The sequence below is a fragment of the Phasianus colchicus genome, chromosome 23 (assembly GCF_987193195.1).
Source record: "Phasianus colchicus chromosome 23, bPhaCol1.hap1.1, whole genome shotgun sequence".
Classification (NCBI taxonomy): Eukaryota; Metazoa; Chordata; class Aves; order Galliformes; family Phasianidae; genus Phasianus; species Phasianus colchicus.
In genome coordinates, this window is record NC_143458.1 from 7,000,640 (window position 1) to 7,014,970 (window position 14,331).

At 45.2% G+C, this 14,331-nt stretch overlaps 1 protein-coding gene across 3 annotated transcripts in view; it reads left to right on the plus strand.

Annotated features, from left to right (window-relative positions):
• PKNOX2 (PBX/knotted 1 homeobox 2) overlaps positions 1-14,331 on the plus strand; it is a 66,456-nt gene that overhangs the window by 23,462 nt on the left and 28,663 nt on the right. The window lies entirely within an intron of this gene.

Here is a 14,331-nt window from a genome sequence, read left to right on the forward strand (position 1 = left end):
TTCAGACGACCAGCACAGGTTGCTTTTCTTTGCCTTTTTTTCTTTTCTTTTTTTCTGGCAACACATTTCCAAGGCAGGAATTTAAAAGGTGAGATCACTGCCAAATGGTGTTTATATGGGATTTGACACAGGATCGCTCCCTGCAGCTCTGGGTGCGTTCTCCCCTCATCCCCCAAACTGGTGCTGATGTGAGTGCTGCAAATCTCTCAGAAATCAAGCGCTGATTCCATGAGAGGAAAAGCAGTGTCCCTTTTTCCAGGTTTTCCCACAATAAGTCCTTATAACAAAAAGCAGTGTTGGAAACAGCCTGGCTGGTAGGAAGGGCTTCCCGCGCCTGACCTTGCTGGAGCCTGTTGGGATGTAATAGGAGAGAGAGGCTGTGGAAACGTGGAAATGGCCGGGAAGAAAGGATTCAGACAGACAGCGATAACAAAATCCCCATTTTGTGTCTCTTCTCGCGTATCTGTGGCGGCCCTTGGTAGCAAACATTTGGTTCAGATTAGGTTTTGGTGATTACAGCTTGTCAGAAAATATTGTTTGCATCCTGCAGGAAATACTATGTTTTAACTTTGTTTTCATTCCAAGTAGTCAAAATATTGATTTTTCATTTTTTCAGGGTAAAATTCCAAAAGCGATTTCTGTTTGGACACATGGAAGCAAAAGCTATCAGCTCTGTCTGCAGACTTGAAATGTTTTGACATTTTTAAATGTTAGTTTCAAATTGACATTTCAACTTAAAATAGCATTAAAATGGCACAGAGTGAAGCTGTTGATTCAAACAAAAATTAAATTTCATCGAGGCATTTCAAAACTTTGCATTTTTCTCCATTCTGAATGAATGGTTTGGAGAAAGGGCCATTCCTTGCCATTGGTGCTCTTCCTCCAGAGGAGACCAGGTGTGCAAAAAATGCACTGTTTCACTCCAGGCTTGGTATTAAATAATCCTGGACTCCCCGTTTGCCATTTTGGAGACCCCAGAAAAGCACAAAAATGAGCTTTCCCTGCACTAAGCCGGTGAGACATTGGAGTGAATCAGAGAGCATCACTGGGCTGTATTCATTGGAAGCCATTGAAATTTGCAATGTTGACATGAGATTTTGCCTTTCTTCCCTGGAGGAGATTGCTCTGCTTTTGACATCCCATGGTGGCATCTCTTGACTTGCAGCCTTTGGCAGGCAAAAGGCAGCAAGGAGGGTTTTTTTCTCTTTTCTGTAGAACTGCAATATTGGATATATATCAGCACATGTTCCTCCAAGTGGAAAAAAAAAAAAAGCCCAAATAAATCAACTGAAAAAAAAAAAGAAAGAAAGAAAGGAAGAAAGGAAGAAAGAAAGAAAGAGAAAACAACCAACGAAATAACAGTTGTATTTTTCCCATGTTGGTTGGTGGCCAAATCCCATCGCCCGCTGGCGTTGGAGGTGGGCTGCATCTATTCAGCTGGGAGCAGCTGTGTAGGATGTAGGCCAATAATATCTCAACAGAGAGGCAAAAAGCTACAGTGAGCCTCAAATGGCTACTGCTCTTCTTCTCAAAGTGCCTGCGGTTCCCATCTCAGTGTAAAGAAAACTGGGACAAACACCGATAAAAAAAGCCATGTCCAGCATGGATGGCCAGACAGAAAGTGCAAGGACTTCAGGTTGGCTTCTGCCAGTTTGCAGTTAATTATTTGGCTGTCTTTCCAGTTCAGCAGGGGTTGGGTTATTGGTGTTTTGTTTTGGCAAATCCCATATTTGGGGCAGTTGCATCCTGAGAATTGGGCAAAAATGGCCACTGGAAGTCCTGCAGGCATTTCAGGTCATGAAGATTTGAGGTTTTTCCCTGGTGATTGGGAAGAAGTGCTTCCTTCAGTGCTGGCAGTGATAGGAATGGCCCATCTTATGAGCTGATGTAGTGATACTGGAGAAACAGCAGTTCTGGATGCCTCAAAAACGATGAGCACCACACATTCACCACGGGAAAAAGTGGACCAAAGTTTTGCTTCTTCTCATGGTTCTTCCACCACATCAACAAAGAAACATGGCAAAACACTTCTGGGGGGCTGCTTTAGGGATGCTGCTGCTCAGTGTCTCTTGAATGCAGATCCATTGGAAGTCTCGGGGAAAGACTTTTCCCTGAAAGTCTCATTTCTGCCCTCTGAGCCCTTCTCATAAACTGATCTTCCAATCAAAGAAAAAAATCCACAAAAATAGACTTCCCCACTTCTTTCCACAAATCAGAACAAGGAAGTACTGAACAGAGAGAAGATTTCAGCTTTGGGAAAATTTCTGTTTCTGTAGGAAAAATTGCTGTTTCCATTGGGTCCCTCAATGGCTCTTTTGAAAAAGATCTTGAGTTCGACCAGAATTGATGGCCAGGGCTACAAGTGCAGAGTGCTGTTTCCAGCCAAAATTGCCAAACGAGGTGATAAATAGTCTCTTCGGGGGGATTTCTTTTAATATCTGAAGTCACTTTATAGCAGTATTTGACTTTTACGGCAGTCTTTGGGCAGTTGGTTTGAGTCACGCTTCCTCTTAGCACAGCCGTGGACGCGGGATCAGCTCTGCTCTGAAGGATCAGCGCAGTATTAATAGCTGTTATTTAATAAGTGTGCAAATAAATCCATGTCCAGTAGTTGTTCATAACTGTGCTTTGTTCCTCAAGGCGTGTGGGAAGCAGAGCATCCATCCTCGGGAGCATTCAGCCATTCACCTTTTGCTCGTTTGGAACTGCCTAAAAATAGGGCGATTCTCAACCTGCGTGGAAATGAAAGTACAGAAAGACGATGAGCTGGGAACGTCCTAACATGGAGTTCCTGGCATGCTACTCTGCTAAATGTGATCTTTATGGCATCCACACGCTTTCTTTGAATACTAATAACTAACAGAGGCAAATCAACACCCATTAGAGGGTCAGGGCGCGGGTTAGCGCGCACCCACCGCTCTGCAGGGAAGCGCCTCGTCAACGCCTCGCTCCCATCGCCCGATTCCTCTGGGTGGAAGAAATCCTGGCCATGTGCATCTCGCCCCACAAACACGGGATTTCCCAGCTGGATTTTCTGTGGAAGGTTGCTGTGATTTGTTGTGCTGTGTGCTGAGTGCAGACAGCAGCAATAACACCTTCCGCCGGGCGCACGCAGCACATGCAGCTCCGATCTATCACAGCTTACTGCAGGCTATTAATAGTTTATTAACTCCATTTAAACTCTGCCTAAATGCTCCCAGTGTACCAAGTGTCTCTGCATGGAAATTATTAAGAAAAAAGAATTAAATGGAATTACAGAGTGTGCCAGGGCACATTTGGAACTTGTGCTGTGTCCCCCACATTTCTGCAAATGGTGGAGTGTGTGTTTGTGTGTGCATTTGGGAAACGTTGGGATGTGGTCCTTCTTTTTTAGGAATGGAAGTGTCACTGAAAAGGGATGCTTCCCAGAAGGAAGAGTTTGGTTGTTTGTGCTGAGCCAACCCCAGACCTGGAATTTTGCATTTGCTGCTGCTTGTCTCAGAGCAACTCAGGCTGTGGAACGCTGATCAGCCCTAAACTTCAGAAATTCATTCCTGTAACAAGAAAAGAGGTGTTTTCCCAGCCCACTCCTGCGTATGGGGAGCTGAATTTGGGGGATTACGGATGGCAGGAAATTTCTGCCACGGGAAGATTGTTGGCAACCTACAATTTATATTTGCTTTCACGGCTGATCCTCACCCACGGGGATCCCGTCATTTGATCTCAAGCGCTCCCTTCCTGCTAAACACAAAAAAAATGTATATTTTTTCATCTCCCCCTTCACTTTGCTGTGATGTTTCTTTGTCTCCCACCATTCCCGAGTATTGAGAGTCAAGCCAGGGCATTAATATTGATGCAGACCTCAGTTATTAGGAGCTGCATTTCCGAGCGTGCCGGCAGCATATAAATACTATTACAGGGTAATTAGTGAGCATCAAGCTGAGTTTGGATCTTGCAGGGCTTGGTGCCCTACTTTCGTGGTTTTGTGTGTGGGGTTGTTGGGGTTTGCCCACAGCCGGAGCTGAAGGCTGAGTGGGATCCCATCCCGGGAGCAACCGAATGCTGGGCAGAGTGGAGCAGAACACAGAGAGCAGGGAAGGAAAAGCTGTCACAGCTTTCCTTCTTTGGATGCTGGGTGTATTTGAAGTGCAAAGTCGCTTCCGACTTTCTTATTAAATTTTCCCCATTTTTTTGTTTGCTTCTATCCCTCCTTGCCAAGATGGGATTTCATGGTTTGCATTTTCTCCTCCTGTGCCATGTTTTAGGTTTTTTTCTTCCAGTCTTGTAAAGTTTGAGAAGGTTTCAGCATCGCCAAAGGGCAAATACAGCTCAGTGGTTCTGAGGGCCAGGAATGCTGCAGGTCTCCCAGCCTCCCAGAGCAGCAAACAGCTCACACTGCACAATGCTTCTCAGTAGAAAGGAAATAAAAGAAATAACTCCTATTTTTGGGCAGAAGTAACATCCAAACAGTCTGTGTGCATTAGATCTGAAAATGGGTGCTCCTGGAATTCCTCACACTCCTTTATTTTATCATTTCCTCCACTTCCTTCCCTCAGCAACTACAAGAAGAGGTTGCGACCCAAGAGGAGACAACTCAGGGTTGTGGCTCTGTCCCCAAATCCTTCTTTTTTTCCCACGGTGCTGCTGTTACCACCTCCTACTGAAACTCTCTGTGAATAATTTAGGAGCGTTTTGCATCTTTTATAGCTCTGAACTTCGACTAAAAGGAGTTTTGAGATGGTGCTGCCTGTGCAATAAAGTATGAATGTGGCTGAAGGCGAAAAACCTCAATCTTGCATGAGTGAAAAGGGATGGGGATGGGGGGTGACAGCAGTGGGAGCCTTGGAGGCCTCTGAGTGCTGCGAGCTCTTAGAAGTGGTTTAACACATTATTTTCGTGTGTTGACATGGGAGAAAGGGCATTCAGCTTGCAGGCTGCAAGCACGGCTTGGCCCCAGTATTTCCTTGTCTGGGGCTGTCAGGGTTGTTGGAGAGGTTTGAGGTTTGTCTTTCTGCTTGGGATTGGGGAAATCAATGCGGTGTGCTGCACAGAGGGGTGAATCACTGCAGCTCACTGCCCCAGGGGTAAGTCAGTCACTGCAGCTCTGTGCTCCCAGGAGGTAAACCCACCTTCTTGCACTTCACCACCCCCATTTCTTTTTTGCAGCTTGGTCACTGCTGTTCTCTGCTGCGGGGTTTCCCTCTCCATTGCAGGTGTTTGAGCTGAATCGTACAGTTTTAAGGACTGTTCATTGCTTGAGTCTCTTAATACATTTACTGTTGGCCAATGGGAGAGGTGCAGCCTCATTAGCAGCATGCTAACAGGCACATGTCTTTGTCTCCTGCTCAGGGATGCTCATCCCCAGCTTTGGGATGGTCGTTTCCAGCTTTCCAGATTTGGGATGATCGCAGAGGACTTTTCCTTCAAGGGCTGCACGCACCAACATGTGGGCTTTAGCAGGGTGTCTGTGTCAAGCTGCTGGAAAGATTTTAAATTCCTGACTAATTTCTTTTCCATGAAAGAAATGAATCTTCAGAAGGGTGTTCTGTCGCAGCTGCTAAGCCATTTAATTTATCTGAGTCGTTTACAATTTGTGATGGGATTGTTAATGGCCTGATGTGGGGATCAACATCATTTAAATACTTGGAGGATTTTTTTTTTTCTCCCTCCTATCCTTTATTTTTCCTTTTGGTTTTAAAGTTGTTTCTGGATTTGTCCCCAGAGGCACAAAGCTGTGTTTGGAAAATGTCAGCTCTGTGTCCCCAGCCCCTTTGTCACGCTGAAAGCGCAAACCGCAGCCCACCCAGGGGGACGTGCCGCCCTGCTACTGCTTACTGCTTCAAAGTACCTGTCCATGATATGAAACATGCCATAAAATGAATACATTCCAGATGTCCCTACAAATTCCCCTTGGCTTCGCCATCCACCTGAAGGCAAACGATGTGGTGAGGCTTCTCAGCACCGGTTGCTTTGCTTGTATGGGGCCTTCCTGCCCCACGGTGTGGAATGGTGACCAGTGTCCCCATGGCAGTGGAGGGGGTCAGATGTCACTAACCAGGGATGATGAACCAGGGATGATGTCTGCAAGTCTTGCCCGGTGCAGAGTGGTTGCAGCTGCTGGCAGCAGGGTCCCAGGGGGTGATTTCCCTCCTTCTGACTCGGGAAGGGTCTCTGTCCTTGGCGTTTGGAGGGATTTTTGGCCTTGCAGATAGAGATTCTCTCTCCTTGAAAAGCCTCCATTCACATCTTGGAGAGGGACTCCATCCTGGGAGTTTGGGGGATCTCTGCCCTCCAGGTTGGGAGGGCTCACAGATGTGGGTTTTAGGCATTTTATGTTTGGGAACTGCTGTCCTTGGAGTTTGTGGAATCCAGGTCCTTGGGGTGAGGAGGGCCTTAGCCTTGGGTTTTGTCAAGCTCCATCCATTTCAGTTAGGAAATCTTCATCTTTGGTTCATGGGGATCTTTTTCACCAGGGTTGATGGGGCAGTGTGCATCCTTGGGGCTGGCAGATCTCCAGCCTCTCCACCATGGAGATGGTGAAAGTGGTGGGAAACCCATCCTCGAAGGTTTTCCCCCGTCAGGGTTGGGGAACCTCTAGCCATGGAGTAGCTCCATGCTAAGAGGACTTTCATCCTCGATTCTAGGCCAAATCAGGAGCCACTGCTTCTTCCATGTAGCACTCACCTTAATGAAGAAGTCATGGGATTCTGGCCAGGCTCTTGCCCTTAGAGAAGAGTTAGGATGCTGTGAGCCTGCACCTGTGAATGATGCCAACTTTGCAGGCAGCTCAGCAACCATCGCCTTTGTTTATTCAAAAGCACCACAAAAAACACAGTGGGGGAATGTGTGGTGTCTCGTGGGTGGATTTCCAGGAGATACAGGCAGCAATTTCCTTGGTACCCGTGGTGTTAATGTCCACTTGACTGGAAGGACTGCATAAAATGGGAATGCTGGTGGTGTGGAAGGCGGTAAAGTAGTTAGAAAAGCTAAAATTACTATTCATAGCTAATATGTTCCATGGCACTAATCAATTTTTAAAGAGACTCACTGGGGACCTCATTGCTAAAACGTGATGTTTTCTCCTCCGGCACCATAACTGTTAACTCAAAACAAAGCAGATAGACAGAAAGGAAGAGGAACTGCAGCATCCAAGGGATTTCTCTGATGGGCAAATCCTGCTGTTGGGATTGGGTTGGGGTCACCCTGTTGCACCCCTCCAAAGTTGCTTTTGTTTTTTGGGTTTTTTTTGGATGAGTCAAATCCAGCTTTCCTGAAGTGCAGAAATGTCTCTGGAGCTCAGAGCATGCTGAGAGCAGAGGGAAGAGCTATTCTGGGCTCTGCTCTCACCTGTCTCACTTTACCCAAGCGTGGCTTTCCTGAATATTTTTAGCCATGTTTTATTACCAGCCTCGCAAGCCCCAAACCAGGGGATTATTACCATTGCACAGTTACTTACCCACATACACGTTATTTAATTCAAATAGTCTTTGGGAGCACTAAGAACAGACTTTCCTGGACATTTTTGTTGTCGCTGGCATCTGGACAGGAATCAACAGCCAAATATACTTATCCAACATTTCCCAGCATGTGATGTATGTAGTATTGCTTCTAAAATGGCCAAAGCCATAAACACCTTATCTTCAATTTGTGTTTAACTATTATTTTTATCAGGCTGGACATTTTTCTCACCACCACCTTGAATCAACCTCTTAATGCTTACACTTCAAGTTTCATCAGGGTGTATTTCTCCAAAAGAATGAGAATTTATCAAGCTTCAGCAAAACTGTTTCAAAAAAGTCACATTCAGTGCTTGGATTTGCCCCCTCCCCCCCTCCCCCCCCCCCCCGTTACCTTTTCGTTTGAAAATTAGGAACTTTGGTTGCTCAGGGCAAACTTTCCCTGCTGTTCCGCAGGGAGGTGATAGCAGCGTTTGGTCCAAACTGGGCCAGGGGTAACAAATTCCAGTTGCACCACTGCAATATTTCATTTCATTTTTGCTGGTAGCAGCCTGGGGTCACAGAGCACTGCGCTCACGTCCTCCCCCAGACGGAGCGATTTCTGTTTCCATATGGAAAAGGGCTGTGGCATCTGGTTTCACTCCCAGCAGCTGGCAGCTTGAAGCCTGTGTTTTGCGTGGTGTGGAGTAAAGAGAAAATAAAGTGTCGAATTGTTTGGCATTATCAAGGATTTCTGCTCCCCAGGACTTCTGCATAAAGAGATGGAAATTTTAGCTGCTGGAGCCAAGAAACACACAGAAGTATATGAATTTATTACATTTTATCTCATTCTCCTGCAAACAGCACTGGAAATGTCAAAAGATCATCTATTGTTTCATCATTTATAAAGAATTTTTGTTTTCTTGTTGTAATTTCTTTGATGCATGGCTGTGGGGAAGGAAAAGAAATTGGAGCAGGAGATGGCAGGTTGAACGAGCAGTTTGTCTGGCCACAGAGCTTCGTGCATTTAAATTTCTCACATCCCGGTTTTTAATTTAACAAATGTAATTAAGGATGGGGTAGGTACTCGGATTATTCATTTACTCCAGATGGAAAAATTAAATTGAATGCAAATTCTATAATCAGACATGGAGTTGAGGATGTCGGACGTGATGGGGAAGTGTCAGCACATTAATGGGACCACTTTCCCTAAACAGCACCCAAATCTAGAGCTAGGGATTATTTGAATAATTGAGGAGGCATTTGATAAGATATCTGATTGCTGATATCTCCTTAAGATGGAGCCTTAATTGTAATTCTCCATCAAGAAGGATTAATCTGCGTAACGGGGCGTGTTGGGAATGGTGCGGTGTCAGACTGCCTCGCTCGAGTTTTGGCCTTTTACCAGGGGCTGCCATTCCTGGTAACAGTGCCAAAATGATTGGTGGCATCTCCTGGTCTCATCCTGGGCCTCTGGGGCTGTGTGAGTCCTGGCAGAAGGATTTCCCAAGGGTTGAGCCAAGGCTGCAGCATCAGTGCTGAGGTCTGCTCTCATTTCCTTTCTTTGGGGCGCAATCAAACCCTTATTTCTTCGTGAAATAGAGACAGACAAGGAGAATGTTGTCGCATCTTTATCAGAAGACCTTGTGGGACCGTCAGTGTCCTCTGATGGGATGTGATGGGATGCTGCCACTGGGCGGCCATTGGGAGTGGATGGACGCTGAGACCCAGCTCAGCCTTGGGGGGGCAGCAGGAGGAATTTACCTGCAGCCTGGTGGCAAACATTTGGCCCCAGTCATAGGCAGCTCCTCTTGCATTTCCTTAACACTTATGCTGCACTCTGGAGAAGTAACTGTTCTGTTGAGTCCTTTTCACTGCCAGCAGTACTTGTTCTTCTTGGAGCAAGGCATAACAGGCAGTGGGACGGAGATAAACTTTGCTTCTTGAATCCCACATCTGGCAGATAAAATGAATTATTTCAAATGGTCATTGTTTTTGCTGGAAATAATAACTATTTTTAAAGAAAAACAACAACAACATTTTCTTTAATGTTGGCTATCCAGAATTGTAAAATAATCATTTCAGCCTCTCTCTCGCTTCCTGCATCTAGCAGCAAATGAAGAAAGGGAAAGAGAGATGAAAGAGGGCAAAGAGATAAAGCTTGAAAGATTTATTTTCTTGAGAGTGTGCATATTTTGGAACAAAATGTAAATGAAACACACAAAAAAAACCCCACCGAAAACATTAGGAGAAAGTACTCATGAGCCCTACTACAGATTTTGGATTGCCCAACAGTGCAGAGTGCAGCCTGTATCTCTACTGTCTTTAATGTAAAGCCATGTGCAAATTCTTTTTTTTTCCTTTTTTTCTTTTTCTTTTCCTCACCATCCTACCCCCCGCTGTCGCTTCGTAGTAATATCCACTTCTGCTAAACGGGTGCATTCATCATCTCAGCAATGTGATTTCAGCACTCAGATGATCTCCTAGGTCAGCATTCACACTCCACAACCAGAAGGGCATGATTTCCCCCAAAAACTTAAATCACTGGAGATAAGTTGGGCATTATCTTCAAGGTTGCAAATTGCTTGTTTGCTCCTCCAGCTGGAGCTCTTAATTCAGAACAATTAGCATGCCATTTAAAACAGAAACAAAGCATATGGAGGTGATCCCGGGAAAAGAGCATGTTTGGGTTGGAGCACCCCAGCATTGCCTGGCATTCACTGAACCAGCTTGGCTCCAGTTTGTCTTTCTTTGCACATCCCAGCTCTTCCTTTTGTCCTTCTTTTCTCTCTCCATCTCTCCCCCCCTCCCTCTCTTCCTCCCTTCCCTGCTTTCTTTCCTTACTTTCCTTACCTCCTTGCCTCCATCGTTTGCTCTTATGGTTCATACTGGAATTGCACGAGAATGTTATTAAGAGAACCAAGAATTTATTTTTCATGTGAAATAAAAACAGTGTTTTCCTTCAAGTCTTTGTAGGAATCAGCATTGCCCGACACATGTTGTGTCACAAGAGCATTTTTGCTCACCCCACAAATGATCTGCACATCTTCCCAATGTACTTCTCTACCACTGGGGTTTTTTGGGAGCCCTCAAACCTGCAGACCCAGGCTGTGAAGCTGAGCAGGTCGTTTTAAAGAGCTTTTCTGCAACCCCTTTCCCATTACTCCCAGTCAGAGGATGGATGGAGGCAGCATCAGCAAATCTGAATAACTAATCAGAGTCCTCATTAACCCCCCGCAGAGATGCTCAAACATTCACTTTGCTGTTTGTGAAGCAGAAAAAAAAAAAAAAGAAAAAAAAAGAGAGGGGAAAGAAAAAGAAATACAACACAAAACGACCCACCCTGCATTAAAATTGATGTGTTATTAATCCCACTGTTCAGACCTCATGGGCACCAAATTTTCCTCCATCTCGCCCAAGGCTGAACAGTGTGGGGCCGCTCCTGCGGGGCTCTTTGACTTTCCATTATTTATTGGTGCAGTGTGGTGAGGCCGCTTTGTTCCCCGTGCCCAGATGTGCACACGTGTGCCTGGCGGGGAGATTCCCATATTTCTTTACATTTCCCCCCACTTCCGAGGATGCAAATCACCTACAGGGGCAGTGCTCTACTCGTGGATTCATCTGCGGTTGGTGCACGGCTTTGCTTTTTCAGAAATATGGAAATAGTGCGTGCATATTGGCACATTTCAAATCTTTTTGCTGATAGTGGCATCATCAGGGTTAGCTTGTGACTCTGGGAAGGTGAAAGGATGACTGGGTGAGAACGCCAGGTTGCTCTTTGCGCCTTCAGGTGCTCCCACCCTGCAGCTCTGCGCCGTATTTTGTACTGAAATTGCCTGATGAGGAAAAAACACAGTCAAAGGAGTTTGTGCAGTGCTCCTTATTTCAGCTCGCAGTGATGTTGGAGCTGCTGTTGTGCTTGGAGAGGAGTCATCACCTCTTGATTATGACTGGTGCTCTTCAAAGAGCACAACTGAAATTTGAGCCTTGGTTTTGCTTATTTATAATACTTTTCATGCTGATAGGGTTTCTCCAATTTTCACCACAGGTATAGTTTGGGGATGGCACAGCTTGGAGTGAGATATGAAAAAATTCAGCAAAGCCAGCAGCGTTATCAGGGATGTCAGTGTTTGTTGTCCCTGCTCAGGTCAGAGGAGCTGGCATGGAGTCTGTTAAAAACTGAGCCACAGTTAAACAGCACTGAGTTGCTGACGTTGGAAACACTAAGATTTGGTCACACTGGAAACAAGTCAGCGTGCCAGGAAACATCATTTTTTGCAACAATCCTTAATGATTATTTTTTGCTAAATATTAATCAGCGTTTCCTTATACTTAATTATATCCTTATTAAAGGGATGCTCTAAGGAAGCAACCTTTTGCAGCCTGAGCACAGGTTGAACTCCTAGGATGCTGGTACCTTACCTGGGTTTCCATCTTCGCTGATGGACATGATATGAGTTGGGTAAATGGGGATTTCGGGTGTGTTGGGGGATTGCTGTAGATGCAGTCTGTGCCAGGACTGCAAATCATTGCCATCAGTTGGTCTTGTTTGTGACCCTCCAGCAGCTGCTCCATGCACTGAGTGTTGTATGTGCCATGGAGCAGCTTGGAGGCGACATCTCCATTCCCTCTCGCATCTTCAGGACTTCAAAGGCCTCTGATAAACTTCAAAGGATGCCTTTTGAAGTTGCTGAAAGTGTGTGCTGACTAATGAAGATTTATCTCCCTTTGCAAGAGTGTTTGGGGAAGCATTGCTGGTGGGACTGGCTATTTGTGCTCCTTGTGACAGGGACAAGAGCTGCATCTTTTGTGCAGAAGCCATGCAAGCTGTATTTTTGCCCTGTCAAAACAGGTGCATGCAGTATCCAAGACTGCAGCCCTGATCAGCTCTGAAGATGGAAATCAGCCTTGCTCAGGAGCTATTTTAGCATTCGCAAAGCTCTATTTATCTGCTCCTTTTCTTCCAGGTCTCACACTTTGTTCACACAAGCAAAGCCAGATGACAAAAGTTCCTCCCATGGGAGGAAAAAAGACTTTACAGGGACAACAAATTGCTGCAGAAATATGAGCTTTTGGAATCACTGTCAGGACAAATCCAAAGCTGGTCACGTCCCAGCTCCTTGACTAGCATTCGGTGTCAGCCTCTGCTTGCTCTGCCAAGGCACAAGCCCATAGGTTTTTATTCCTGATTAAAAATATCCTTAGTGATGTTTGCAATTGAAGAGTTTTGGACTCGAGACCCATCTGAGTGTTCAGCATAACCCAGGTTGAGTCTCTCAGCCTCTCGGCACGACCTGGTCAGGAAGCCAAGAGCCTTCTTGCCCTTCTGTCTTCTTCACCAAGTCTTTTGAGATTTTTCTTTTTTTGAGATTTAGAGTCCAGCTTTTGGATGGGAGGAGAAGATTTTGTGCCAAGAGCAGATGCATAAATGTGTGCTCAAAACTGTAGTGCTGGAAAGTCAGATGGCATTTTGGGTGGAAAAGTCACGGGAGTGATACTGAAACAAACACTTAAGTGCTGGGGCCGTGGTGTGTAGCATGGCAGATATTGTGGGTGGATGTTGGGGATCTCAGAAGCTCTCCTCTAGTTGATGCATATCCAGGTGCATATCTCCCATGTGTGTTCAAGGTCTGAGCAGCTGTAGATCAAGGTATAAATATATCCTAGACACATACAAGTGATCTGAGGAGGTCTGTACCGTATGATATATATTGTGGTAGGCAGATACAGATTGAAGATTTGAGGAGCTTTCTGGAAGGGATGTTTATCAAGGGACTTACATGTTTATTGGAGTTTTGAGGAGCTCTATAGAGGTGTTATATATAGCATGGTAGATATATCAGGTGTGCACTGGAGATCTGGGGAGCTCTCTGGAGGTGATGTATGTCGTGGTAGGTACATACATCAATGTATATTTTAGATTTGAGGAGCTCCAGACTGGTAATATATATAAGAGATGTATGTATCAGACAAATAAGAGAGATCTGAGCAGAGGTGATTTATATCAGTGTAGATATAGCAGGTTATATTGGAGATCTTAGGTGATGTTTATCACCTTGTATCTAGAGGTGATGTAAATTGTAGGGACATTTATCAGACATATATTGGAGATCTGAGGAGCATGCTAGAGGTGATGTATGTATCAGAGATCTGGGGAGCTTTGTCTCTTTGCCTTGAAATCATCCACTTGCTTCCAGCTTCTCTTGGAGGCCTCAATGTCAGCCAGTTTTCCAGGAATGACATTTTCTGTGTTCTCCTCTTTTTTTAGAGAAAAAATACAACAAAAAATGCACCCATGGCCATGCAAAGTCACTGCTCGGTCTAACTTTTTGTTTGTTTATTATCCGCAGTGCAGAAGGTTTCAGATAACAGATATCTTTATCCTGGACTTGCCTGGCTCTCTGACTTCTGTCTTGCCAAGGAGTAGCACCCATTTGCCAACCTTGGTCACAAGACATCTCAGATTTTAAGTCATCCTTGCAAGCTTCCTTCTGTGTAGATTTTTTTTTTTTTTTTTGACACAGGAATTGCTGCAGAGAGGGAGATTTGTGAAGGCATTTAGTGAGATAATTAAAGCTGAACTGAGAAATACGGTGATTTGCAGACGCACCTAAGTGGGTTAGGCAGCTAAATCCCATTTAGGCAGGGAAATTTTGCCACTTGATCTGCTTAGAAGGGCCTAGAAATCCCAATCTCAGCTTCCTTAAAGACCAGATCCTTGGGAGAGGCAGCATCAACGCTAACACTTATACGGACTTTTGCTTATTAGATACCTCCTGATCCACTCCCCTGTTTTTGAATTAATGGCTCTTTCCTGGTTCACGCAGTCTGAGCTGGAGTGTAGAGGCACATTTATACTCAAGCAAAGATTATTATTAACTATGGGAATGGTGACAGCCAGTGCAAAACAGGGGCA